The sequence below is a fragment of the Myodes glareolus genome, chromosome 9 (assembly GCF_982192425.1).
Source record: "Myodes glareolus chromosome 9, mMyoGla1.1, whole genome shotgun sequence".
NCBI classification, from domain to species: Eukaryota; Metazoa; Chordata; class Mammalia; order Rodentia; family Cricetidae; genus Myodes; species Myodes glareolus.
In genome coordinates this window covers 81,505,419-81,516,378 of record NC_142034.1, presented here as the reverse complement: position 1 = coordinate 81,516,378, position 10,960 = coordinate 81,505,419, and the positions used below count along the sequence as shown (strand labels likewise).

Here is a 10,960-nt window from a genome sequence, read left to right as displayed (position 1 = left end):
TCATGTTCTCAGTCCAACTCAGAGTGCTCTCTAAAATTCAATTGTAAGAGTCCGTGCAGGCTGGTGAGGACCAGGGCCAACCAAGTATCAGCTGACAGTGCTAGGCAGCCTCTCTGAGGCACCTGAACTGGTCGGACCTGTCCTGCCAGAATCCAAGAAGGGAGAGGAGGGGAGGAGGTACAGGGATTGGAAGGGAGCCTAGAGTCGGTTGAGGGAGGGTGGGACGAAGCAAGTTTCTGCAGCAGGCCACAGTGTGCAAAGCAAATCAGGAAGGAGCGATTATGCTCCCGTGTATAAAAACTGAAGGCTGAAATTGCAGAAGTGGTTGGGGTGGGTGCGTCCCAACCAGAGACGTAAAAACGAAGTTCTCCCTGCCACTCCTCTTTGATGGCATACCTCAGGGTCTTGCCTCCTGATAGCCCAGCAGCATAAGAATGACAGAGTGCTGACATCTGCGGTAGTGTGAGACCTGCTGCTCCCAGGAGGGAGGAGGTAAGAGCTTGGGCAGGAGGGGGTGTTCTTTTTCCTTCAGCTACCCCATCATTTGCTGGTCTGAAGCTGCAAGCTACAACTGACCTAAGAGTTCAGAGTCTTGGGCCAGAGTTGTGTCTAGCAGTAGTTCCAGAATCCCTCATTCTCCTGTCCATCTCAGAAGTTGTTGGCCCAAGCCAGCAGGTCCAGGGCACATAGACTCCTAATTCATGGGAGCGATTGCAGGTGGGGATGTTGTGAGCAGAACTTTCTTGTATCAGTGAATAGGCAGCCCTGGTTTGATATGTTCTTCCTACCTAATCTTACCTACCTGTTTACAAATAATTTACCTACATGAAGAGCCTATAACATGTAAGGTACTAGTCAATACTTGCACTATTTTAGATCTCCTTACAAAAGCTTGCTGTAGGATTTTGAAATAAATTAATGTTTATTTAAAAAAGTGTCTTAGGATGGCATATAATAAAATTAGTCATGGTGGAGGCTGATTGAAATCCTCTCATATACAAAGTATGACTATAAAATGTTTTAAATATTATTGTAACCCTATGGAGTAAGTGTTGTTATATCTGTAGTTCTGGGCAAGTGAAAGTGAGACTCCAGGAGGCTAACTAAAGCCAGCTTTTATTCTTGCAGAGCCCATACTCTCTGCATCTCCACTGATGGAGTTGTTTGTAATCACTGGCCTTCCAGGTTCAAAGTGCTCAGCACTGGTACAGAACAACTTGGATTTGTAAGAGCTTTTTTCCAGGCAGAACCAAGGTGATACCACCATCTCCTGTTTCCCATCACATCCACTACCTTAGAACTTGGTCTCTGGGACTCAGGCTTCTGTGACCCTTTCCTGAGGTCAGAATAATGCAATCCTCACCATCTATGGCATGAAGAGTGCCGAGGTCAGAAGTAACTCTGGAAACTGTAGAATTGGTAATAAAAGGGGGAAAGAAATATATTTGAGAAAGGGAGAGCTGGACACTGCACCAGCATCCTGGGGGCAGCTGGATGCTCACCACCAGAGCATAGTTAATAGACTCCTCACAACTGCAGAGCTGACCCACTCTCTAGTCTCCGCTCATAGTGAATCAGCCACACGGACTAGCCTATCCCGCCACAGACCTCTTCCCTCTGCCTAAAACACTTTTCCCTGTAAATGCTTATCACTCTTCCAAGTTTCTCTTGTTTAATTTTTGCCACTGGTGGTACATAAGTTCCCAGAGGATAGAAACTTGCCTCTTTTTACCTACTGGGCATTACCAAGTCCTTGGGGCTAAGCTGTATTATTATGAATAGCAGATGCCCGGTTAATGTTTGGTGGGTGAGTGAATGATAGAAAAGATGCCTAGACTTCTAGTTTGCCTCCCTCCCACTCAGTACCACCACTCAATCCTCCAGAGGAGACAACCATGTGCATCTCTAAAAACTGCAGGTGTTTCAACCACTGATTCCATTCTCGGGTAACACAAGGAAAGAGGCCAAAAGGCACCAACTAGACTTTGTTCCATGAGAAACAAGCAGGAATGCAAAGGCTGGCTCTGCAGCCAGGGTGACAAGCTGCACCACCTATGACTCACTGCAGTTTGACCTTCTAGACAGGGGAGCTGGGAGAGATCTTAGCATTGCCTGGGTACCTGTCACGCCAATATATCAGACATCCTAAATTGCTCCTTTATACCCCTGCTTTACCAAGCCACCACTGCAAGTCATGCCAGGCTCCCTTGCACAGCAGATGTTTTGGGGGCGGGGGGAGGGTGTCATTCACTTTCGGGATGACAAGAAGGTCATATCTGAGACCAGAGGATGAAAGGACTCTGTATGGCACTCCTGCTCTCTAAAGCCGGTGCCTCCATTTCAGCCATTTCTGCTCTGTACAAGTGAAATAATAGCCCATGCCTAATAGCAAGTGAGATGGGTGGAATTTCAGTGATGAAAGCACTCTCTCAAAAATTACTCTGACAGTGAGATAGGGACCATCACAGTCTCTCTCTCTCTCTTGCCCTCGAGCGCCCAGCCCAGCAAGAGGTGGAGAGCAGAGAAAGCTCGGGGAACTGTTTTGATTGGGGAGAATTCCGTTTTCAGAAAGGCCACAATTGCAAACTTAGTCTATCAGAGAGACTTCCTTGAAAGATTCCTTTCCCCCCCCCCACAGCTACCTCAAAAATCAAATCACACACCTTAATTAACACCTAGGACACTTACTCTTCGGGAAAAGCACGAGACGATCTTGCACAGTGCTGTTTCTCTCTGGCATGCACACCGTGGCTGGCACCATTTCACAGGCTGCTGGGTTTTATGGGTCCCTCTGTGCACTTCCATGTTCTCCATTGTAATTGATGTTAAGGTTTGCCAGCATCAGCCCTGGCCCTGGCCTGGATGATTTAAAAGACAGCTGATTCCCTGGCTGGCTCTGTGCTTCTGTTTTTAAGACACTGCTTATGTTGTTCCATTAGGTTCCCTGCGTAATTCTTGATTTTCAGAATTTTAGAAAATAACTTTTTAGCAAGGAAATAAATTTTTGAATTGGGATTCAAGCCTGGGTCGCGTCGCTTTCTGGAGAAGCAGGGACCTACAAAGCGTGTTGTGACATAGAGAATTACAGTAAGCACTTCAGTAATCCTTTTTCATTCATGCCACGGTGGCAATAAGAGCAGAAGTGGCAGTGAAACTTTGTTGAGACATTTCTAGGTTCTAAGAGCTTTCCTAGATGACCTTCTTTCATGTCTATGCCGCTTGCCTCCCTATTAGGATAAAGAGATTGTGATATTTGGAGGGTGAAATGCCATGGTGTATTGGGTGAGTGCATCCAGAGTTGAACTGCACTGGTTGATACAAAAGCCTGTATTTCTTCACATCCAGGAAGGCACCTGGAAGTCTACTGTACAAGAGCACCTGGAGCTCATCTTTATGCAGGAGTTGAGATCGCCAGGCCTTTCCTTTGCAGAGGGTGTCAGCCAATGAGAGGATGCGAAAGATGATTGTTGAACATTATTAACACATCCCCTTCTCCGTTCGCTCACCAAGATTTCGAGACATGTATGAAAAGGACCCCATTTCTCTGGGGCTGTCTTTGTGATATCTAACAAAATGACAACTGTTTTCATAAAGACAAATGGTGCACCTATCAAAGGGGAACATGAGAATCAGCCCAGTCGTAGAATGTACAGGCTGGACAGTGTGAAACAGGAGCATTTTTAAAGTTCTGAACCTTTAGAAGAAATTTTAAGACACTTAATCCTACAGTGGGGTCAAGGACTCATACCATAATAATGCTACTCATCATTTATTAGGTGCTGCTTCATATGCAGCGCTGATGGACAGGCTTGTCTCATGTCATCTCATGTGCCCAAGACAATTTATCATAGTGGGTAAAGATGGTATGGGTTATAGTTTTAAGTGCCTAGCATTGTTAGTTCTCACCTGTTTGATAGTGAATCAATTTCTAACCACTCTGTGTCTTCAATACCCATCTTGAAGTGAAGATAATAATAAACCTATTTCATAGGCATGTTGTCGGGTTACATGAACTTATTCATATAAACAATATTTGAACCTACATAAATAATATGTGCAAATTATTGTCAATTTGTGTGTGTACACATGCACACGCATGTGTCATGTTTGGTATAATGAGTTCTCAAATGTCTGTTTCTGCTACTTTCCCCACTAATATTCTTTGAGACAGGTCTTTTTGCCACCAATTAATGAGTCTGAAACTGAATAGTCAGGTCAAATGGCTAGAATAAGACTCCCAATTTCTCTAATGGTCTTAATCCAAGGCCTTTCTTCTTATATACCATATTTCAGTTAAGGTATCAAGGAGGAATTGATATTCCTCTGAGAATCTACTTTGAGAAAATGTGTAGTCTTAAACTTGACTAACTTCCTTCTATAACAGCAATAACTCATTGGCCTTGTGCCATCAAGAACTAGTGAGCAAAATATGTTGAGAATAAATTGTGGACCCAGAATTTCACCAAGGGCATCAGAACTTTCTCCTCTGTTTAGAACTCTTTCCAAGACCAGACCACTAGCCTAGCCTTGGGGTCAAAGTTTGTCCCCTGCAAGTGATCAAAGGAGCACCTATTGCCAGGATCACGTGTAGGACATGATTGACAGCATTTTTGAAGGAGTTTTTCTTCTAGCTCTATGACGGCATTGTCAAATATGGCTCAAATCCGTTAATATCAAATCTCTGGAGCTGTCACCCCAATACTAGTGTTAAAAGAAATGTTCCTTAGGTCTTCGCTGATCTGATTAAAGATGGTTATTCTGCGTGTTCTGCTAGCCATAACTGTTCCTTAAAATTAGAACTCTTTTACTGAATCCCTTCCCACACTTGCTTCTGCCAGGATCCCAGGACCCCACAGCCAGGAGAAGCCAATCATCGTTTTGCAGTCTACATGGATGGAGCCTGCAGAGCTCTTTGATAATCCCCAAGTATTAATAGTAATTAATAATTGAGAATAGTTTTGTTGTATTGAATGTTTGCCATTTCTGAATTGAATTAGCTTCTGTAATTTTAACACAGTCACAATCTGGAGAAGTTTCTCATCCATCTGACCCTTCATATTTTAGGGAAATCTGAAGTCTAGGGGGCACACAAACTCAGTCCAGACCACCTGACTGAGAGTGGCAACACGGGGTGTAAACCTCATAAACCTGTGACCCAGTACACACGCTTGGCCTCTGGGCTCTGCTACCACAGTTTTCTCCTCTCTGAATCACCCTCCTGAGATGGTTTGATAACATAGTAAAGATTAGCCTTGGAAAAACCCGTCCTGCTGGCTGCCTCCTGCGGTGAACTCTGTACAAACCTGTCTCACCTGTTTCCCCCGAGTCCTCCTGGCCTTGCCTTCCCTGGCAGGAGTAGGCTGTTGAATTTCCCTTTGCCTCCTTTTGTGGGCGTGGTTGAGCTCTTCAACCATTCAGCCCGAGTCCTCCAACTCTATAATCCCAGATACAATAAGATGTAGCGTTTTTCTCTCCAAGAAAATCCAAGGTCCAGCTTTACTCTTTGGATAGTAATGTCCCTGCATTTTTTATTTTTCTTCTGCTTCTGCTTTCTTCCTTGTTCTCCTTTCAGCGTGGCTTCCTGGGAGGCTGGATTTCATGGCAGGGCACGCAGCATATTTTTACTGTACTGAAATAGTTACAATAATTGGCACCTTAATGAAGCCTGACCTGTGAGTCCATCATTTGCAAAGGTATGACTCCATATCAGAAACATGCCTTCCTTTATAAGTGCTGTTCATACAATTGGATTGTTACCATAAGGTATGCAGAAAGAGGCAGATAATCCTAACTAAAGGATAGCCTCTTTACTTCCTGTGTGATCCCAGACAAAGAATTACTTTTCCATAATATTTTCTAATCCCTGTATGAGCATTATCTCATTAATTTTCACTACAACCTAATGAAGTAAATACTTCGGTCGTTTCACAGACAATACAGCTTGATCTAGTTTGGTTAAACACCAATAAGATGGTGAGGTTGGATTTGAACCCTGTTCTTTCAATGTCCGCATCCATTCCCTGAGGACAAGTAGAGTGAGCAAATTATTAATTTGATGTTCAATTATTCATTTTCTACTTCAAGACCATGGACAAATCTGTCTCCATGTCCTTTTGAAGCTCAGGCTGAGATCATTTTCCAAAGACCTAACCAACAGGCTTGCTCATTTGTTGACCTTTCAGTTAGTGATGGGACAGCCCCAACCTGTGCCCTAGCCCTGACTCCCTACCCCTCTGTTAACTCAGCTATACTGCCACATGAAAGAAACCACGCCAATAGCTGTAAGGTTTGTTTCTTTCCAATAATTGATTTTCTAAACAAATACTATTGCTTACCTCCAAAGGGAATATGGGGGACAGCTTTTTTTTCTCCTTCTGCATGGCAACATTCCCTTCTCTTTTAGAGTTCCAGTACACTCAGAGTTTTGAAGGAATTTGCAGAGTCAGGGCTTGGGGTAGTACCATTAGAAGGCAAGCCCATGAACGTAAAAATTTTCTCTGTCACATCTGTCCCTGTACCTGGGTACCCACAGCAGTTCTGACCACAACATGCTCAAACAGGTCTTCCTAAATTGCTCTTTTGTCTTTTAAGTGTAAGGCTGCTAACGAGTCATTTTTAAGATCTGTTGACTTCACTTATGAGCATATCATAATAACTTGAATCATTACCATTCTTTGAGGGACATATTTTCTTGTATAAATCTCCTAGTAACGGGTTTTTATGCCTACTTGGGTAGCCACTGGTAAAGAGCAGGTTGGACAGTGACCATCTGGATGCCCCAGCTACACCCTTCTCACCTAAATCTTGCTATTTCTTTGCTGTATCCAGAACTGTTAGATTTCTATTTTTTGAACAGCAACAATGTCCTAACACATTAGCAAACGCCCATAATAACTATGGGACTGACTCAATTTTTAGCTCAGCATCTTGAGGTGAGAAGAACTAACTGATGGAGTGATCTGAGAGACTTGCTATGGGACACACAGCTGTTGGGACCTCAGTGGAAAAAGGCTCCCAATTCCAATCTCTTTCCCCTGAGCTACCCACTGAACCCACCTTTTGCCTTTGCCCGGGTCTGTCAGGAAGCTTTCCATGACAGGTAGAAACTAGCACTATCCTGACTTGTTTCAAACCAGGTACCCATTTGAGTTATCATAGCTCGATTGGCGATAGCCTACTAGAATGTGACTGGGGTTGGTTTTCCTATGTCTGTCTGGGAATGCAAACCTGTATAAGAGGCTTGGTGTTGTGTAGTTGCTTACTATTTTGTTGGGGTTGGGGAGACAGACTGCTGTGTGATCTGACTTGCTGAAAAATGGCTCTAGACCTTAGAAAACGTTCACTAAGAGTAGAAGTCATGAGGTTCAAGAAGAAAAACCCTTTGTGGTATCTAGACTGTGGATGTTAAGGTCAACTGTGTTTTGAGAAGAGCAGGAACCATTCATGGCTTGAGTTTTTCACTGCAGCATTCATGCTATGTGGCTCAGACAAACACAGGCTTCACTAAAGCCAAACCCTGTTATTTACATGGAACTCAGGCGTGTTTAAAAAGAAAAATCCTCTAGGTGGAAATGAGTGGTACTGACAATGAAAGGAGTAAATGGAAAAGTAAGTACAATGAGCCCAGAGCACTATGAAAAAAATTACAGCTAGGATCTGCCTCCTAAATGCTCTGACCCGAAGACAGGTTCTAGCTCTGTCTAAGAAGAGTTGGGTGCAAACTGGCATTAGTTAGCAGGTGCACAGCAGGATGAACCCAGTCTGGAGATACAGACTAGCCCAATAGTGTAAATATGCCTACTGCCATTCAATCATACACTCAGAAATGGTTGGAATTGGTGTTTCATGCTGTGTGTGTTTTACAGAGGGATCTCCTTATGCATAGCTGGGAAACAATCTTGAAGATATAGTGTTAAGTTGGGGAAATACACAGAGAAAATATGAATGCTATCATCTGTGAATTGTTAAAGGGATGTAGACATATACACTTCTATTGTTTTATAGGCAAGTGCCCCTGTGGAAAAATTTAAATCTGCAGATGGAAAGAGGTTCTGGCAGTTGGAATAGAAAAGTAATGGGGCTCACTGTTCATGGATCACCATTTGATTTGTGTTCTGGGTACATGAAGGGCTAATTCAAAGAATTTTATCCCTTCAAAAAAAGATCAGCAGAAAATTGAGACTTTTTAAAGCAGTGATTCTCACTGAGGGTGGCACCTGAATTCCAGCTGACCACAGTAATGTCCCTTAACCAGCAGCATGGACATGACATGGTGTTGTTCCATGGGCATGGCATGGTATTGTGACAAACCACCACCATCAGAATCTACCTTTTATTTCTAAGTAGTGTATATGAAGATTACAACTTAAAATCGGGAAGGAGGCAGATATTTAAATCAGCATCTCTGGGGTGGGGCTTGAGCCTGGTAGATGATTTCCCAAGCAGCTGACATGATGTAACAGAAACACTGAAGCAATTTAAAGTAGGACCAATTTTGATGCTGTGTGATTCCATCTCATTCAGTGTGAGGCCTCATTCCTGTGAGCACTGGCTAGAATGCTGTATTGGGTCTCCTAACTATCACACAGAAACATGCAATGGTGAGACCATCCTGACCTTGGCGAGCAAGATGCCCACATGTATTAGCTTTGAAATAATTCTCTCCCTGTCTAAATGAAATCAGTTTGGGATGGAGCTTTGTGGTGGTGTTATTGCCTAGTATGTACCAGGTCCGGTATTCAACACTTGGCACTAAGTGAACAACAGTAAGAACAAATTTGACTAAAATGGATTTGACCATACAACACCAAAGCTTTAAAGACCCTTTATCAGTGACCAGGCATAAAGTCATAGTGGTGGTATCAGTCTTAAAAGTCAGAAGGATATAGGCTTGAAAGCCTCTCTAAGTCTCTGACATAGACTCTTACTACCTACCCTGGAGGGCTACCAGATCCAAGACACAAAAAGATAGTAGGTTGTGCTTGGCCTACTGGGGTGAGTCAATTGTAGGTGATAATGATGTTGTTTGCTTCCTCTCATCACCCATCCTGTGTCCTCAGTTCAATCCCTGCCTCTTCACATCGGCTCATTGCGTCTCGAGCATTTCATGGGCAGATGACATTTCTCACATTGCATTTGAAGCCAAGGACCTTGCATGCTGCCTCCTCTATATCTTGACAGACAGAAGAAAAAAACCCACAGTTTCTTACCAAATCATCTGCCATATTTTGAAAATATAACTGAAATCTCATTACATGGATGAACGGCTTTCCATCAACTCACTCCAAGCTTTGATATTAATATAATTGTTATAAGGATATTACAGTTAGCCTCAGAGGCAGTTGGAACGTCATCACTGTGAGTAACCTGAGCTGGATACAAGTGGAAGGAGAGCTGGTGGGGACTTGGAGTACTTTTCCAATGGGTAGATGATGTTATGTAGATGATTCCCTTGATCCCTCCCTCTGATGACAGGTATCTGTTGAAGTCAGGGAAGGCTAAGGCGCCTCAATCAAAGCAAATTCCTTCTCTATAGGAGCTGGAGCCTTTTCAAAAGACAAAGCTGAATGGCTTTAAACTCTGATTAAGCCAGTTACAGCATCGCACTGGTTTCAAAACTGTCAGAGAGTGTCAGCCCTTTGAAAACAAAGGATACTGATCTTGATGAGCTCTGTAAATTCTAGCTTCTCGCTGCTCCACCAAACCATCATCTCCTCCAGCCTCACTTGTCTGTTGAGTTCTTGAAGAACTTGCTTTGTGTAAGTCCCAGCTCCAAGGTCAGGGACTAAGTTTTATCTTGTGTAGTATCATAGGTCTAGGGCAGGTGCTCATTCGCAGAAAGAGTAAGCATGGTCAAGGATGTTGTACAAGGGTTCCCCGCCTAGTTACACTCAATGCTTGCCCTGTGCTACCCACTGGTATGGAAATGCTGGGTGGTGTCTGTCTAGGTAGCAAGGTGTTTCCCACCGCGAAGATGTTGCCATCTTACCCACCGCGAAGATGTTGCCATCTTACCCACTTTCCTGTTAGGAAAGTTTACCCTAGCCAACAGTCATCTCCTCCACCAAACTGTCTTCAGTTTGTGAAGAAATTGAGTGAATTTCTCTGAGTGGCTCCTGCTCTCACGCTGCCTCACACAGGGCCCTTTCCTGCTTAAATCAGGTCACATCTCCTGGGAACCTGCTCCTGGGAGCCCTCAACTGTCAGGCTGCCAAGGAAACAGAAGATGTGACAGCAAATTCAGAGGGAAGGCAAGTGTCAGAAAGGCCAGTAATGACTCAGAAGAAAGTCTCAAATCCCCAGACATTATCAGTCACCCAGAACTAATCTCAGCAGTCTCTGGAGACCTTTGGGGTAAGAGGTGCCATCTTCCTCTTCTACCCAAAGCAAAGAATATGTGGCTCCCTGTGAAGATTAAGATGTTCTAGGTGAGTCACCTGCTTACTCTCACCCCCAGTTCTACTACTGGTATCTAACCATGTTTCAATCTTTGACCTTGGAAGAACACTAATGTTTACGGCATTGAAAAATCACTCTAAAGTTTTTGTGCCGTTTGTCCCAACCTGGAAAGACTGATAGGAACTTCCCCAATCAACTTGTGGTTACAAGGATTTCCCTTCTAGGCAGTCAGGAGAAAAGCTACAGGGATGTGGACATGAGGTTGTTTGACAGACCACCTCCCACGTGGAGCTGGGAAGTGACCTGTTACAGTGAGAAAACACAGATCAACATCTAAGTGTCCGAGGACGTCACACCTAGCTGGGCCTCTGAGCCACAATTTATCTTGCCACTTGTTAACTCTATCTCCTCGTCCCCCTGCAGGACAAATGGGCAGAAACAGAGGAGTGATTTTCACATCCTCTTAGGAGCTATAAAATCTGGAAGTGATGATTTTGAATCACTGTGGTCAACAAAGGGTTGGAATTCTGAGACATTCACCGCACTCACTGATTCTTACGTC

At 43.8% G+C, this 10,960-nt stretch overlaps 1 protein-coding gene across 3 annotated transcripts in view; it reads left to right on the top strand.

The window, feature by feature from the left end:
* Positions 1 to 248: 248 nt before the first annotated feature.
* The window catches only part of Atp10b (ATPase phospholipid transporting 10B (putative)), a 289,706-nt gene continuing 278,994 nt past the window's right edge, over positions 249 to 10,960 (top strand). For 2 of the 3 annotated variants that reach the window (XR_015003547.2, XM_085694856.2), the window contains exon 1: positions 250 to 492. The gene's annotated coding sequence lies outside the window, so the exon portion shown is untranslated. Of the gene's footprint in view, positions 493 to 10,960 lie in introns of all 3 variants that reach the window. The other variant, XM_087910707.1, reaches the window with a different exon arrangement.